Below are 13,729 nucleotides of genomic sequence, written 5' to 3' on the forward strand. Positions count from 1 at the left end.
TAGCACAAAATTAAAGAACAATTAACAAGCAGCTAGACTATGAGACGGTGACTCAGCCGGTATCTCTCAGTGGAGCTGCTTAAGCAAACTGCACGCTGAGACCAGATGCTTATTTCAATATCATCCAACTACTGGTTTATGCAGAGCAGAAACTAGGATGACATCCTCTGCAAATCCATAGGAGTTAATAGCCAGCTGTTATCTGAGCCAGTGTAAACTGTGTTGTGAAGAATTTTAGAGCTGCATTGGGCTGTTTGTCATCAGTGTCTAGTCATTTTACTGTAAAGACTTCACTGGGTCAAATTACATTGGATAATCTAAAAGTGACTTTGGACTAGCAATTGTTTACTTAGTTTAAGGGGAAGTTCTTTATTCACAAAAAAAAACTCACAGACCATGCGAATTCTCTGTAACCACTGTGTTTCCCAGACATGTATTCAGCCAGTTAATTAGAGCCTTTTTAAAAGCGATCACTTGACATTTATTGATATATTTTACTTTAATATTGCTTAATTAATTGTGTACTTTTAAAATCTTGTTGTTAATATGGAAATCTTTGGTCAGAGAAAACATTGTATCACTTTTGTCCTTACTGATGTATATTCCCACTTCCCCTATGGTTCAAGAAAGTTAGCCAGGGCAGGAACAGCAAGAGCACTTCAAATTCATTAGTATTCCCAAACCGGGTCAATGGAGATGTATTCATCCACAAACTCTGCTTTCCCTCAAATTGAAGTAGCAACAATTTGCATTTTTGATGTCCTAACCAATCAGCAATCTCCTCTCAAACAGGATAAAGGTTGGTTTTCACCTTGAATTGGTGTTCTGGCAAATTGTTCTGAAGAGTGCGAGACAAAAATCTTCAAAAAAGTGTATATTTTTCAGCAATACTCAAATTCCATAGGACAAAACTACAATTTGAATTTATATAGCATCTTTAATGTAATAAAATATCATAAGAGTGATATCAGTAACATTTTAAAAATGATCCTCAGAAAGAGGTATTAGAACAGGTGACCAATAGCTTCATGTAAGTGTTAGATTTCAAGGATCATCTTTAAGGAAGATTAAGATTTTGAGAAACCAAGTGTTATTGAGAGGGAATTCGAAAGCTTAGGGTTGAGATACTAAAGGCATGGCCACCAGTGATTGGGGTCAAGAAAATCAAGGGTGCCTAATAGGTGAGAATTGGAGGACAGTAGAGATCTTATATAATTGTTTAATAGTTATATCAGATCATGTAGCTAGAACCTGAGGAAGATAGGTTCTGATGAAGTCTTGTATTGTGGACCCTCAAAATAAGAAGATAGCCTAGACCTCAACTTTTTCTTATTTTTAACAGCAAGTGTAAGGCATCGTGTTCCGGATGCAATTTGATTGCTCAAGCTGCCAGGTTTGAAGCAAAGCACACTTTATTCTTACACTTTAATTAAAATACAAACAAAAGAAAGAAGAATTGGAATAACTTAACTCTTATCAGGAAACTTACAGAATAATAGATTATTTAGTTATGAAACAGCAACGGTTCCTATGTAGTAATATCCCATAAACACACCCTTGACAAAGGCAAATTAAGTAAAATAAATTGTCTCAAATCAATTCTAGCAGCAGGAAGAGAACCCAAGCTTTTAGCTATAGCAGAGAGAGGAATAACAGCCTCCACATTCAGCTTTAAGACTTCAACAATTACTGAAAATTAAACAAAAATCCTGGTTTCGTGGGAGCCTGACCCCACTCATTTTTGCTTCCTTTGTCTGCTTTAAAAAAAAACAAAGCTAGCTATATTGCTGGGCACAGAGCAGACAGCTCATCTCCAAATTTACAATGTTTGCTTTCAAAAGAAATATGACAGAAAAAATCCTTCTTAAAGGCATGTATCATAACACTCCCCCATTAAAAGAAAAAAATGAACCACCAGTATACAAAGATCACTTCATTTTTAAAACCTCTAGTCTCAAGTTATTAGTACACTACATATATGTATAATTCCACTAAGTCTAAGTATGCAAAAATTTAATTATACGGTTCATCTCAGTCCATTCTTTGCTCCCACCACTGAATGCCCCCATTTTCATTCCTCTAAATTGTGACAACATGTCAGCAATCACATTCTCTCATCTTCTTCTTGTAAAAGTGCAGCACCATCATCCACATCACTCGCATTGATAGCCATCTTGAATGGCTTTCTGTAGTTAGGTCTGGCTAACACTGAGGTAGTGGTTAAAACAGCTTTCAGGTTATCAAATGCCTTCTGACACTTTTCTGTCCACTGATACTTTCTGCACTTCTTCAACAGGTCAGTCAGTAGAGCAACCACATTGGTAAAATTTAGTATGAACTTCCTACAAAAAACACTCAGTTCCAGGAATTGTAGTACTTCCCTCTTCGTTGATGGTATGGGAAACTCCCCAATAACGTTTGTTTTCACATCCCCTGGGGCTATCGGAGCATATTCACATGACACATTCTATGAGATTTCTCTCTATCTGGTGCTCTTATCAAATAATTCACCTCACACAATTTCTTTATGATTTGATAAGGCCTACTAAATCTTGTCTTTAAAGGTTTATCTACCATTGGGAGTAACACTAACACCTTGCAAAATTGTGAATTTTTGATCTCATCTTCTTCCTGTTTCATCACATGGTTTGCTACTTTTAAATGCTGTCTAGGAAACTCACCCACTCTATTTAATCTTTCCCTAAAATTTGACACATCGTTAAAATATGTGGTCTCTGAACTTTGACTCACCATTTCTCCTTAATCAATTTCAGTGGTCCTTTCAACTCATGCCCACAAACTAACTCAAATGGACTTAATTTAGGTGATTCATTAGGTGCATCTGTAACTGCAAAAGGTACAAGTGGAGTTCTTTTATCCTAATCCTCTGGATAGTCTTGACTATAAGCCCTTAACAAGGTCTTTAACGCTTCTTGCAATTTTGGATGGTATGTGGTGGATTTGAATTGTTTTATTCCTAAGCTATTCATAACTTCCTTGATAATTTTGATATAAATTTGAACCTTGATCTGATTGTATTTCTGTGGGTAATCCGTGTCTAATAAAAAATTTGAGTAACTCTTCTAAAGTCCCTTTAGCCATAATACTGCGTAATAGAATGGCCTTGGGATATCTAGGAGACATATTCATTATAGTCAACAAATACTGATTCCCACATTTTGTTCTAGATAGAGTTCTATGTAATCAATTAAGACTCTTGTAAAAAGTTCCTCAGATGCAGGAATGGATATTAAGGGTGATGGTTTTATCACTGCCTGAGGTTTTCCTCTTGCCTGACATATATGACATATCTGGCAAAATTCAACTACATCTCTATACAGTCCAGGCTAAAAAAAAATCATATTTTGGTTTGCATTTTCCTTTGTCTTAAATGACCTCCTACTGGTAATTCTTGGGCTATCTGCAGCATCTGCTTTGTATAACCCACCAGTAATACAACTTGATGAACTTCTGCCCATTTTTCATCTGGTCTCCATTTCCTCATCAAGACTCCATTTTTAAGATAATAATATTCTAGGATACAACTACTTTAGTTTTTCCATCTTTCTGTTGTAATTCAGCTAGCCTCTCTGAACTGAAAATATCCATTTTATCCTCTGCCTGTTCTTGTATCATTTTCCCCAACCATTTGATCAGATATAGTTTCTGATAATTGAACTTGAACTTCCTTATCTTCACTCCTTGATTTCTCCTCCTGCTTCAACCCGTGGCTTTGTGACCATGTTACCACACAGTCAGGAAAAATCCCAGGATATGCTTCCTGTATCACCTCAGTTGGCTGATTTTCCACTGGCTTATCTAGTGCTCCTACCACTCCTTCACCACTCTTTAATCGGACTGTCCAACCCCACTTTATATAATGAAATACTGCTCTTTTCACCATAAATTCCACATATTCCCACATTTTCTGGTGATACTCCTCATCACTCACCATCAAAGATTGACTTGCTCCCGTATCTTTTAAAATTTTAATTTCTTTACCTACTCCTCCTGGTACACATGAGTGAACTTTACTCACCCAGGTAAAGACATCTGGTGCTGTTGCAAGAAGCACCTTTAAGAAAGATTTGTTCTGTCACGTTTCGTGTTGTAAACTTGGAACTGAGCTGTCTGCTCTGAGCCCAGCTAGCCTTGGCTTTTTTTTAAGTTGAAACAATAGAAGCTGCATGGACGCTTAAGTTATTCCAATCCTTCTTTCTTTTGTTTGTATTTTAACTGTAGTTTGAGTTTGTTTTGCTTCAAGCCTGGTTGTTTGACCAATACTTCCTTTCAAAAGAAACATGACAGAACAAATCCTTCTTAAAGGCACATCTTATAACACCTGCAATAGTTACATTTGTAATTTGCAAAAAATAGCTCAGTTGTCTGTACGCCTGCAGAGCAATGCCAACAGATTACCATGAAGGACACTTCATCTCAGTCGCTCCCCTCGCATGTGCTGTGGTGATCCTCAGTTTAAAGCACCACTAGTTATCTCTCTCTAATGAGAGAGAAGCCCTACAATCTAATAAGACTGTGGCGACTTTGCCTTTACCTTAATTAGTGGAAATAGCCAATGAATGTTTATTAGTGTATATCATACGTGATCCAGGGAGAGTTGGCCAATTGGATTCAAAATTGGCTTGATGTTAGGAGTCAGAAGGTAGTGGTAGAGGGTTGTTGTTCAGGCCAGAGACCTGTGATCAGTGGTGTGCCGCAAGGATCGGTGCTGGGTCCACTGTTGTTCGTCATTTATACTAGCAATTTAGATGAGAACATAGGAAGTGTGATTAGTAAGTTTGTGGATGACACCAAAATCAGTGGTATAGTGGACAGTGAAGAAGGTTATCTAAGAGTACAATTGGATCTTGATCAACTGGGCCAGTAGACCAAGGAATGGCAGATGGAGGTTAATTTGGATAAATGGAAGGTGTTGCATTTTGGTAAAATAAACCAGGGCAGGATTTACACAGTTAATAGTAGGGCCCTGTCGAACAGAGAGACCTAGGGGTGCAGGTACATTGTTCCTTGAAAGTGGTGTCACTGGTAGGCAGGGTGGCGAAGAAGGCGTTTGGCATGCTTGCCTTTATTGGTCAGAGCATTGAGTATAGGAGTTAGGATGTCATGTAACGGCTGTACAAGATATTGGTAGCGCCAGGTTTGAAGCACTGCATACAATTCTGGTCGCCCTGCTACAGGAAGGATGTTATTAAACTGGAAAGAGTGTAAAAAAGAATTACAAGGATGTTACTGAGATTGAAGGGTTTGAGTTATAAGAAGAGACTGGATAGGCTGGGAGTTTTTTCCCTGAAGTGTAGGAGGCTGAGGGGTGATCTTATAGAGGTGTATCAAATCATAAGGGATATGAGTAAGGTGAACAGCAAGGTCTTTTCCCCAGAGTAGGGCAGTCTAAAACTAGAGGGCATAAATTTAAGGTGAGAGGGAAAAGATTTAAAAGGGACTTGAAGCGCACCTTTTTCACACAGAGGGTGGTGCATGTATGCAGTGACTTGCCAGAGGAAGTGATAGAGGTGTACAATTACAACATTTAAAAGACATTTGGACAGGTACATGGATAGGAAAGGTTTAAATGGATATGGGCCAAATGCAGGTAAACGGGACCAGTTCAGTTTTGGAAACCTGGTCGGCATGGACAAGGTGGGTTGAAAGGTCTTTTTCCATGCTGTATGATTCTATGACTCTATCAGCATGGTTTCTAACTCTCTTCCATTGAAGTCATGCAGAAATCCTCCTGGTATTAATGCATGGTGGCAGTGGAATGCAGATAAATTTTTAAGCGTCCCTGTTATTGCTGAGAAAGGAAAGTTGGACAGAGCATGCACCCCAGTGCCCACAGCAGCAAACAAAGTGACAGTTATTACTGTTATTACTGCCACAACAACTGAAAATAGGTGTTCAGAGATCTGGGGAAATCTTTACTCTACCTGACCCCCTTGGCCATGTGGAGGACCTCAGCCAGGCCATACACTAGATCTACATTTGGCATCGCAACTTCACTGGCTACCACGTTACCTCCAGACTCATAATGAAACCAGACTGGAATCAGATCAACATGCTTCTCATGTATTCAGCAGCAGGAAATCAATAAAGAAACGATCAAATATGAAAAAGTCACAAAGGCCTTGATTCTTACTTTAGTTTAGGATACGACACTGTCACGTGCAATCAGGAATCGGGGAGACTGCTGATTCCTTTAGAAACAACCTGTGCCACCTCAAAAAAAGTGTAGACTGTGACTGCCATTGTGTTAAGGGTTTGGATGGTGAGGAATTTGTTAAATGGGTTCAAAAAAACTTTCTTTATCAATATTTAGTTGTACCTGTTAGAGAAGGAGCTAAAGTCAACCTTCTCTTGGGAAATAATGCAGGGTAAGTGACTGAAGTGTTAGTGGGGGAACACATTGGGTCCGGTGATCATAATTCTGTTAGTTTTAAAATGGTTATGGAAAAGGATAGGCCTTGTATAAAAGTTAACATTCTTAACTGCAGTAAGACAAATTTTGACAGTATGAGACAAGAACTTTCAAAAGTTGATTGGGGTAGACTGTTTGCTGGGAAAGGAGTGACTGGAAAATGGAAGGCTTTCAAAAATCAGATGAGAGTTCAGAGGCAGTATGTTCCTGTTAGAATGAACTGTAAGGTTGGTAGGAGTATGGAACAATGGATGAATAAAGATATTGAGGCCCTGGTTAAGAATAAGAAGGAGGCATATGTTAGGTATAGATAATTGGGATCAAGAGAATCTCCTGAAAAATGTAAAGAGTGCAGTGGTATTCTTAAGAGTGAAATCAGGAGGGAAAAAAGGGGATATGAGATAGGCTTGGCCGATAAGGTTAAGGATAATCCAAAAAGATTCTATAAGTGCATTAAGAGCAAAAGAGTAACTAGGGAGAGAATAGGGCCCCTTAAAGATCAACAAGGTAATCTATGTGCGGAACCACAGGAGTTGGGCGATGTACTAAATGAATATTTTGCGTCAATATTTACAGTGGAGAACGACATGGAGGCTAGGGAACTCATGAAATAAATATTGATGTCTTGAAAACAGTCCGCATTACAGAAAAGGAGGTGCTTGAGGTCTTAAAAAACATAAAGGTTGATAAATCTCCAGAACCTGTTCAAGTGTATCCCAGGACATTGTGGGAAGCTAGGTAAGAAATTGTGGGCCCTCTTGCAGAGGTATTTATATTATCAGCAGCCACGGATGAGTTGTCGGAAGACTGGAGGGTGGCTAATATTGTGCCTTTATTTAAGAAAGGCTGTAAGGGGAAGCCTGGGAATCATATACCGGTGAGTCTGACATCATTGTTGAGTAAGATGTTGGAGGGGATTCTGAGAGGTAGGATTTACATGCATTTGGGGAGGCAAGGACTGATTAGCGATAATCTGCATAGCTTTGTGCATGGGAAATCATATCTCTCAAACTTGATTAGAGTATTTTGAGGATGTAATCAAAAAGATTGATGAGAGTGGAGTGGGAGAGGTTGTCTGAATGAAGTTTAGTAAAACCTTTGGCAAGGTTCCGTATGGTAGACTGGTCAGTAAAGTTAGATCACATGGAATTCAGGGAGAACTTACCAACTGGATACAAAACTGGCTTGACAGTAAGAGACAGTGGATGGTGATAGAGGGTTGTTTTTCAAACTGGAGGCCTGTGACCAGCGATGTTCCGCAGGGATCAGTGCTGGGTCCTCTGTTATTTGTCATTTATATAAATGATTCGGCTAAGAATTTAGGAGGCATGGTTAATGGATGTGTTAAGTTTGTGGATGACACCAAAATTGTTGGCATAGTGGACAATGAAGAAGGTCATCTAACATGACAAAGGGATCTTGATCAATTTGGCTTGTTGTCTGAGGAGTGGAAGATGGTAAAATAACTCCACAGAGGCTGGTATCCCATCACCACGTCACCATTTATTTACATGTGGCAAGCCCTTAACACTATTCCAGCTTCCTCACCCCCATCTCGCAGTGGATGGAACCTCTGACACTCCTGTTTATATCAGATTAACATCCCCAATCAGGGATCTCATATTCTCTGAGGTCCACCTAGCTGACCTCATTACAGATGGAATTTAATTATGAAGTATTGCATTTTGGTAAACCAAACAAGGGCATGACTTGCTAATAGTAGGGCTCTGGGGAGTATTGTTGAACAGAGAGACCTAGCGGTTCAGGTATATAGTTCTTTGAAAATTGCTTTACAAGCAGACAGGATGGTTGAGAAGGCATGTAGCATGCTTTTTTTAGCTTCATTGCTCAAACCATCGAGTAAAGGAGTTGGGGCATCATGTTGAGGTTGTACAGGACGTTGTTGAGGCCACTTTTGGAGTACTGTGTTCAGTTCTGGTTGCCCTGCTATAGGAAGGATATTATTAAATTGGAAACGGTTCAGAAAAGATTTACAAGGATGTTGCTGGGACTGGAGTGTTTGAGTTATAAAGAAAGGCTGTTTAGGCTGGGACTTTATTCACTGAAGTGTAGGACACTGAGGGATGACCTTACAGAAGTTTATAAAATGATGAGGAGCATAGATAAGGCGAATAGGGGAGGTGATGGCCTAGTAGTATTATCACTGGACCGTTAATCCAGAGACCCAGGTAATATTCTGGGGACCCTGGTTTGAATCCCAACATGGCAAATGGTGGAATTTGAATCCAATAAAATATCTGGAATTAACAATCTAATGATGACCGTGAATCCATTGTCGATTGTCGGAAGAACCCATCTGGTTTACTAATGTCCTTTAGGGAAGGAAACTGCCATCCTTACCTGGTCTGGCCATGTGACTCCAGACCCACAGCAATGTGGTTGATTCTTAACTGCCCTCTGGGCAATTAGGAATGGGCAATAAATGCTGCCTCGCCAGCAATGCCCTCATCCTGTGAATGAATAAAAAAAAAAGCAAAGGTCTTTTCCCTGTGGTAAGGGAGTTCAAAACTAGAGGGCATATTGTTAAAATGCTAGGAGTAAGATTTCAAAGGGACCTGAGGAGCAACTTTTTGATACAGAGGGGATTCGTAAGTTGAACGATTGCCAGAGGAAATAGTGAATGCTGGTACAGTTACAATATTTAAAAGTCATTTGGACAGGTGCATGAATAAGAAAGGTTTAGAGGGATATGGTCCAAATACAGACAAGTAGGACTAGTTTAGCTTGGCAAACTTGGTCGGCATGGACCAAAGGATCTTGTTCCGTGCTGTATGACTCTATAACAGTGATTTGAGAATGAGGATCATCAGAGACCACATTCTAGTGGGGATGCTGGTATTCCTATCCACAAAGGATAGGAATTAACTAGCACTGGGGCAAAGTTAACTATCATTAACTATCATTAATCAATCATTAACTAAAGAAGTGTAGTTAGCCAGGCAGGCTGAACTTCACAAGCAAAAAACCTAACCGCCCTTGAGAAGCTGATGGTGACCTGCCTTTCTGAACTACTACAGTCCACAGGGTTTAGGTATACTCACAATATAGGATAGGGAATTCCAGGGTTTTAACCCAGCAAATCAGTATGAATTGAAGAATCTCCATCGCTAGGACCACAGGAGAATGTTACAGGTCTTTCATTTCTTTTTGAGGAGAGGCTAGAAGAAATAGGAAAGTGTTATACCAATGATGAAGATGACCAGCTACAAGTGATCCTTCTAGATGTCAATTAGTTCTTTAGGAAAGAGAAAGCTGTATGTATCCAAATACTACTGAGAGTTTTGGATTATTGCAAAACATGAGCTTGAACCTTGCTTTACTCATTAAAGACATTGTAGATGAGGTCAGCCCACTGCCTTCTGCTGACATGAATCAGCACGGTTTTCACAAAAATGATTAAATGAAAATCATTCTGCTGATTCTTCTTAAGTCATGATTGACTTATAGCAGCAACTTGATGCAACAATTCCTTTATATGAGGAGCAACCAAAACAAAAAGTTCTCCCTATTGCCCAGATAACTGTTGCAGAATAAATGCATGATAATATTGAACATGCAATCAAAATTGCCGATCAGAAAACTGCAGAAGAGCTTATTACAGATCTTAATAGTGATATAGATGAACAAGGAGGAACAATTTCTATTTCACTCCATTTTAGATGTAAGTGATACACACATTCGAGTGGAGTTTCAGTGATGTTATTACCTGCTAAGTAGCAGATGCACATTAAAGGGAGCATTTAAGAACAGCCACTGGTTACAGAAAGAGTAATTCTAACATTGTTAGCAGGAAAATCATAATTTCTTCTTCACTCTTCTGTTCATTCATCTATTGATGACCAATTGCTACATTCTTCATCTATTGTGGCAGTAGGAGGATATGACTGTTCAATTCTTCACAAGTGCTGATCGAGTTTCATTCTTTCAAGTAGGACTAGCTAATAGCTTAACTTTGCCCCAGTGCTAGAAAGAAGAAGAAAAAGGAAGCAGGGAAAATGAAAATCTCTGTCCATCATCTTTCTACTGTGATTAAGAAGAAGAAATTTCAATCTGCTTAAGTAGGTGCTTGCCAAATTGAAGACAGTAGAGAGCATATATATCATACACATTCTCCAAAAAAGCAGAAAACATGATTAGTGATTGACAACTCTGATGCACAAAACAGTAAGAGTGAAAAGTAGGGACCAGTATGATAGAATGAAAGACTTGGGAGAAGTGTTAGAGGATGAGGTTGATAGCTGTTAGGCTATTAGACTGCATTATCAATATATCAGATGATGTCAGATCGCATGCAGCTGGAACCTGAGAGAATCCTGTAAAGTCCACATTATGACAGTGCAATAGCCAATGTATTCTTATTAGTTTATAAGAGCATTGTTTTCAGCTCACTTCTATCAAAGACAGATAAAGTGAGTGATCAAAACGTGAGATTATAGATTTTAGCAGAAAGAATAGAAGAGTTGAATATTATTTAAATGGGAAAGACTGCAGAAAAAAAATCAATGCAGAGGGATTTGGGGGTCTTTGTCCATGAATCACAAAAATCTACCATCCAAGTTCAGTGTGCATAGCACTCATTAGAGTTTCGAAGATAAGAAGTGACCTTACCAAAACACATAGATTCTTAGGAGGCTAAACAGAGTGGATGTGGAAAGGCTGTTTTCCCTTGTAGGACAGTCTAGGACCTGAGGGTATAATCTAAGGAGTTGCCCATTTAAGACAGAGATGGGGAGAATTTTTTTCTCTCAGTTGGTAGTAAATTCATGGAATTCTTTGCCACAGAACATTGTCAAGTTTGGGTCATTAAGTATATCCAAAGCTGAAATAGACAGATATTTAATCAGTAATGAAATCAAAGGTTATAGGGATAAGGCAGGAAAATGGAGCTGAAGATTATCAGATCCGCTATGATCTCATTGAATGGTGGAGCTGACACTCATTGGAAAGAAGAACATCTGCTCATATATCTTATAGTCTTTTGGTCTTGTATGCAGACTCAGTGATGGTACTAATGCAATCTCAGAGGATTGTACTGAACGAAGTTTCAGTGTTGAGGAGGAACAAGGTTCAGCAAGAGATTTGAATTTAGGGATAATTGTTTCAAAATTGAACCAACACTGAACCTGGGGTCCAAGGTAATTAATGAGTGCTGGATTATCAGATTTCATGCAAAGAAGTAAAAATCTATTCATATATCTAGTTTCAGATAATTCCTGTTGGTATAGAGAAGTATAGAAGGAAAATCCAGTTCAACTTGCAAATGATGCATCCTGGACTGACTCATAGACCTCAAAATGGAACTCCAGTATGAACAATACATTCATTTCCAAGTCTTACTGGTTTTTCCCTCTCTACCAAATCAATGCTCACAGTTTATAGGACAATAAATTTTGTTTAAAGATTGCATGCACAACAAAGTTTGTGTTTAAAGATTGTAATGATATTGATGATTGCTGCTTCCCCTTGCCCCACACAGCATAAACAAAATAAATCAAGGCAGCTAAGTCCTATTTCAAATAATTCTCTTCAGGATTGTCAGTGTGAGAAGAGAACTTATGCGAAGAGAGTAATGCTCAAGAAATTTTTAGTATATGCATTTGTGTGTGCGTGTGTAACAAACCTTAGAAGTGTGGGAACAGCTAGTGCAGATCAACAAAATTAAAATGCTCATCTTTAAGAAGTTATATCTTCATTCGTCCTCATTCCAACTTGCAGCCAGTACATCTTATGGGAGCACTTAACTGCCACAGTTATCATTCCAGCATGGGTTGAGTTATGAAAATCTTTTAAATGGCAAACATGTTTATTTGTGGTCAGTACTGAGCAGCATCAGCAACAAGAATCAGAGCAGGGTTGCATTCAAGTAACTTGTAAATTACAAATTTCTGACATTTAATGCTTCCTGCATTTTAATAATAAGGAACAAGTTAATGGCTGAGTGGTTAGCACTGCTGCCTCACAGCGCCAGAGACCCAAATTCAATTCCAGCCTTGGACAACTGTCTGTGTGGAGTTTGCACATTCTCTGCGTGGGTTTCCTTCCATAGTCCAAAGATGTGTAGGTTAGGTGGATGGACCATGTTAAATTGCCCCATAGTGTCCAGGGATGTGGAGTTTGGGTGGATTAGCCGTGGGAAATGCAGGGTCACAGGGATAGGGTGGGAGGGTGACTTTCGGAGAGTCGGTATGGACTTGTTGGGCCGAATGGCCTGTTTCCACACTGTCGGGATTCAATGATTTAGTTGGCTAAAATTAAAAGAGGCCATGGGATTTAACATATGAAAGAACTAATTAACCCAATTTCCTCCTCCTTTGAGCACAAGCACAAAAATAGATTATTGAGCCTGATAACATGAAAAAGTGATTTTAAGATTACAGACTAAAGCTAATATGAAAATTGACTTCTCCACCTAAGAGCTATCACATTGTTAGAACAGACTACTCCCAAGCAAAGTCACATTTGACCATATTTATATTTTCCAAAATTATGTGTATATTTTCCAAACTATCCTTTTCTACCCTTTTTCAAACATGATAACAATGTAATTTGGGTCACCTTTGATGATTATGAAGAAGGCTGACACAAAGCTCTGCGCGTCTAAATGTCGTAGATTTAATTGTCATTGCTTGGTAAATAAACTGATCTCAGTCTGATCAGAATCAGGCATTGCATTCGTCATCGGTATCCTTGATGCAACATCTCAAATGAAATGCAGCAGCATGAATTCAGGGTTGTCATTGTTATAAAGGAGGAAATGCTGTAACCAGTTACGATCAGCAAACACCCACCAACAGGATTGTTACCGATCAGTTAATCTGTAGCTAATGATGCGTTTGAGAATAAATATTGGGACACCGGGGATATCTCCCCTGCTTTTCATCAAAATAGTGCCATTGGAGGTATTGCTGGTTTTTCCACCCAAGCAGACTGTTTACTTAAGGTGTCAGTAAATGAATGGGTTTGGACTGGAGAGGTTTGTTATCGAGTGCCTCAGAGATTGGTGGTGGGTCCACATTTTTTTCTTGGTAAGTAGATTTCTTTTAGTTGGGTGTTGTGTATATAATCCTGAAATAGGTCAATGTCAAAAAAAAATTAAAAATGGTTTGCAAAAAGAGGACTGTAAAAAAATCTTCAGAAAGACATTACCAGATTAGCGTAACAACAGTTAGATATCTTATGCAATCTAATATGGATAAGTAAGTAATAATACAGAGATAGTAGGAACTGCAGATGCTGGAGAATCCGAGACAACAAGTTGCAGGGCTGGATGAACAC

The 13,729-nt window shown here is 38.9% G+C and overlaps 1 protein-coding gene across 2 annotated transcripts in view; it reads left to right on the forward strand.

Annotated features, from left to right (window-relative positions):
* Positions 1-13,729, forward strand: part of stard13b (StAR-related lipid transfer (START) domain containing 13b) — a 450,686-nt gene that overhangs the window by 295,911 nt on the left and 141,046 nt on the right. The gene's annotated exons all lie outside the window — the stretch shown is intronic.

Source organism: Rhincodon typus, chromosome 6, assembly GCF_021869965.1.
Source record: "Rhincodon typus isolate 14 chromosome 6, sRhiTyp1.1, whole genome shotgun sequence".
NCBI lineage: Eukaryota > Metazoa > Chordata > Chondrichthyes > Orectolobiformes > Rhincodontidae > Rhincodon > Rhincodon typus.